This window comes from Ceratina calcarata, unplaced genomic scaffold, assembly GCF_001652005.2.
Source record: "Ceratina calcarata isolate Rehan_Ccalc_2016 unplaced genomic scaffold, ASM165200v1 scaffold229.2, whole genome shotgun sequence".
NCBI classification, from domain to species: domain Eukaryota; kingdom Metazoa; phylum Arthropoda; class Insecta; order Hymenoptera; family Apidae; genus Ceratina; species Ceratina calcarata.
The window spans coordinates 45,297-49,110 of record NW_017144747.1 but is presented as its reverse complement, the minus strand read 5'-3'; the positions used below and the strand labels follow the sequence as shown (position 1 = coordinate 49,110).

The 3,814-nt window shown below is 41.1% G+C and overlaps 1 protein-coding gene across 3 annotated transcripts in view; it reads right to left on the bottom strand.

Annotated features, from left to right (window-relative positions):
• trol (terribly reduced optic lobes) overlaps positions 1–3,814 on the bottom strand; it is a 61,050-nt gene that overhangs the window by 30,472 nt on the left and 26,764 nt on the right. The gene's annotated exons all lie outside the window — the stretch shown is intronic.

Sequence of the window (3,814 nt, the reverse complement as noted above, 5' to 3'; positions counted from 1 at the left end):
CCATGTATTTCCTGCAGGAAACGTTCCCAGATTTATGCCCGGAAAGGGCAAAGTTAACGGCGATCGGAAGCCGGTTTCCACTTGCACCGCGAAAATATGTTTGCACATTCCCAACAAAATGTTTATTAATAAAGATCACAGCCTGGAATCTCATACGTCAATTTTAATGCACGTAACAATTTTGTCAATTCCTCAATCATTTAATCAATTTAATATACGATGTAGGACACGATGCCAATTTATTTGTCTGTCTATGATAATAAAATGAATTTAAAACAATTTATGAGACCGTCCAGTAACCCAGAAACGATGCACATACACGTCGAGGCGCGAAGAAAAGCAGTGGCGGAATTAATTAGTGGCCAGATGGATAGGCGGTCACCCCCCCGGTGTCTGTGTGTGCGGTGGCCATTAATTAACACGCATCCACGAGGAAATTTCGCGGAACAGATTATAAATGAAGAAGGAGTTACGAGGCTCTACCGGACCCGGGCTCTGTCTAATTTACGGCGGCAATTAGCTAACGATCGAGGATGAACGGCACTTCGAACCGGCACTCGAAAGAATGGAAACGGAACCGATGAGCAACCCTCAGGAATTTCACCCCCCGTAAAATAAGGAAATCCTCGGCTTCTCTGTACGAAGTATCCAAATAAAGAGAACAGTTTTTCGACTCGTTTAAAAATCATTTGCATTTTTTAAGTGAAGCTATTTATACGCAATATAAATTTATAAGGCGTTGCAAAAAATGAACTAAATATCGAACTTTGCGAAGAATAAAATCTAATAATAAAACCCGACTAGCGTTATTAGAACGTACAAACTTCCGTACATGCTGGAGGATAAAAAAAAAATCGAGCAGTCATTACTCTTAATGCCAGGAAAAAATGTCCGATCCGGTGGATGAATTCAGTTTTTATTCAACGTTGATCGCGTGCCGTCATTTTTCGCGTGCGAACTACGGGCGAAAACGTGTAAACGTTCCACGTTTTAATGGAAACGCGACACAGAGGCCTCCGGGTCGTAATTACCGCGCGCGTGAGCAGCGTGCATTTCGCGTGTCTACAAAGAACGAGAAAAGAACCGGTTACCCCTTTGTCTCTATTAATTGCGCCTCGTTTTTTCAACTAGAAACAATACACTTTTCTCGGGTTCGCTTAACAGCCGGGCGAATTGTCACCGTGGGCGTGCCTCGTCTACCCGATCAATTATTTATCACCGTTCGACACGTCTCTAAAATTTCGTCAAAATCCAATAATAGAGACCGTAATCGCTACTTGCTCTTATCGAGACGATAATACAATTTCAAAAATGTCTCACAATTTTTATTCCTAAATTGTTCGAATTAAAAATAAATTGGAGACTAATCGATTAATTATTTCGTTCATCGCCAATTATTCCTTAAGGATGTATTGGCTATACAGTCAATCCCAAATGTACTCATCGGAATGATCTCGACAGTCTGGCCTTCCATCGCATCTCGCATTCTGGCTCACGCAAGTTCCATCGGTACACTCGAACTCGTCCGGCCGACACCGAGCTAAGTTTTCGATCAAGAGCAAACAAACATAAATAAAGAAAAATCGGAAGATCAACTGAAAGAGAAACGAGGAGCAACATAAAATAAAACCCGTATTTAAAGACAATATTCTGATAGAGTTCACGAGAGGCGATGGCCTCTGGCGATGTACCGAAAATTATTTAAAGAACCGAATCGATGCGAAACAATTTAAAAGCAGCTGGTAACTGACTCGGAAGGGGTATCTATCGATCGATCTGTAGAGTCGAAACGGAGTCGTTTACCGAGGCAACGGCGTTCGAGGCGGATGATTAGCCGGCGGAAAACGATCTTAATGAATCGGATTAAAATCGTTGCGCCTCGTTCAACTGGCACGAAAAGAAGATCCGAAGGAGTACGGGAGAGGAAACGACCGATCACTATTCTCTCTCCCAGCGCCGGCTCGCGTAATTAATTACTCGAGAAACAACCGTCTATTACCGGACCCGGCAATATTCTCGACCGATTACGCGGCTCAATAATCACGCGCCCCGGCGTTTCTCTCGTCTACTTAAATATTTACGATAAATACTGGAATAAAATTCGTATGCCTGATTATTCTGATCAGTAGAAATACGTACGGCGAATCAGTAAGTCATCAATCATATCGTTTCGATAGGATTCAATATTATTCTATATCACAATCTTTACTGATTCGCGATACATCATCGTCAGACTGTGGATTATTAAAACATAATATAAATCTGTCCTCTGTAATGTATAAAAATATCAGAAATGCAGAACTGAAGATTTTTTCTGTCCACAGTCCCACGAATAATTAATAACGAAACGAATTTGAAACTTAAACTGTAAGTTATTGTTATAATAAAAAAAAAAAAAGGGCATGCTCCTTGCTCATTCGCATGCAATTCTCAAAGGGCGCCTCTGATGTACGCTTCCTCGCACGTGGATTATAACATGGTTTACTGTGATTAGTTTTCGTACTTATGCGGTCACAATTTTCCTCATCCTTCCCATCGTAACAATCCCTGTAACCGTCGCATTGTTTCCTTATGGACACGCAAAAGCCCGGCGTGCATTCGAATTCGTTCTCCCTGCAGGCTGTAAGAATCGTTACGTTCTGTCTGACGCCAATCCCTTCAACAATTCTTATTCTCCATGAAGATGACGGCACGAAGGCACACACAGATGTAGTTTTACAAACAGGACGAGAGACATAAGAATGAAGACGACACAGACACGTATTGGCATGAACGAACCACTTTCTCACCCTCAGATTTAACAAGAATATGAATTGCAGAATGAAATTTAATTGCATTAAAAAATATACTATTTTTTTAAATGGACATAATGAAAATCGTGCATCAAAATATGTGGTCTGCTTACGAACGACCAGCGATTTCACGTAGAAAGAAATCCATGTATTTCCTGCAGGAAACGTTCCCAGATTTATGCCCGGAAAGGGCAAAGTTAACGGCGATCGGAAGCCGGTTTCCACTTGCACCGCGAAAATATGTTTGCACATTCCCAACAAAATGTTTATTAATAAAGATCACAGCCTGGAATCTCATACGTCAATTTTAATGCACGTAACAATTTTGTCAATTCCTCAATCATTTAATCAATTTAATATACGATGTAGGACACGATGCCAATTTATTTGTCTGTCTATGATAATAAAATGAATTTAAAACAATTTATGAGACCGTCCAGTAACCCAGAAACGATGCACATACACGTCGAGGCGCGAAGAAAAGCAGTGGCGGAATTAATTAGTGGCCAGATGGATAGGCGGTCACCCCCCCGGTGTCTGTGTGTGCGGTGGCCATTAATTAACACGCATCCACGAGGAAATTTCGCGGAACAGATTATAAATGAAGAAGGAGTTACGAGGCTCTACCGGACCCGGGCTCTGTCTAATTTACGGCGGCAATTAGCTAACGATCGAGGATGAACGGCACTTCGAACCGGCACTCGAAAGAATGGAAACGGAACCGATGAGCAACCCTCAGGAATTTCACCCCCCGTAAAATAAGGAAATCCTCGGCTTCTCTGTACGAAGTATCCAAATAAAGAGAACAGTTTTTCGACTCGTTTAAAAATCATTTGCATTTTTTAAGTGAAGCTATTTATACGCAATATAAATTTATAAGGCGTTGCAAAAAATGAACTAAATATCGAACTTTGCGAAGAATAAAATCTAATAATAAAACCCGACTAGCGTTATTAGAACGTACAAACTTCCGTACATGCTGGAGGATAAAAAAAAAATCGAGCAGTCATTACTCTTAATGC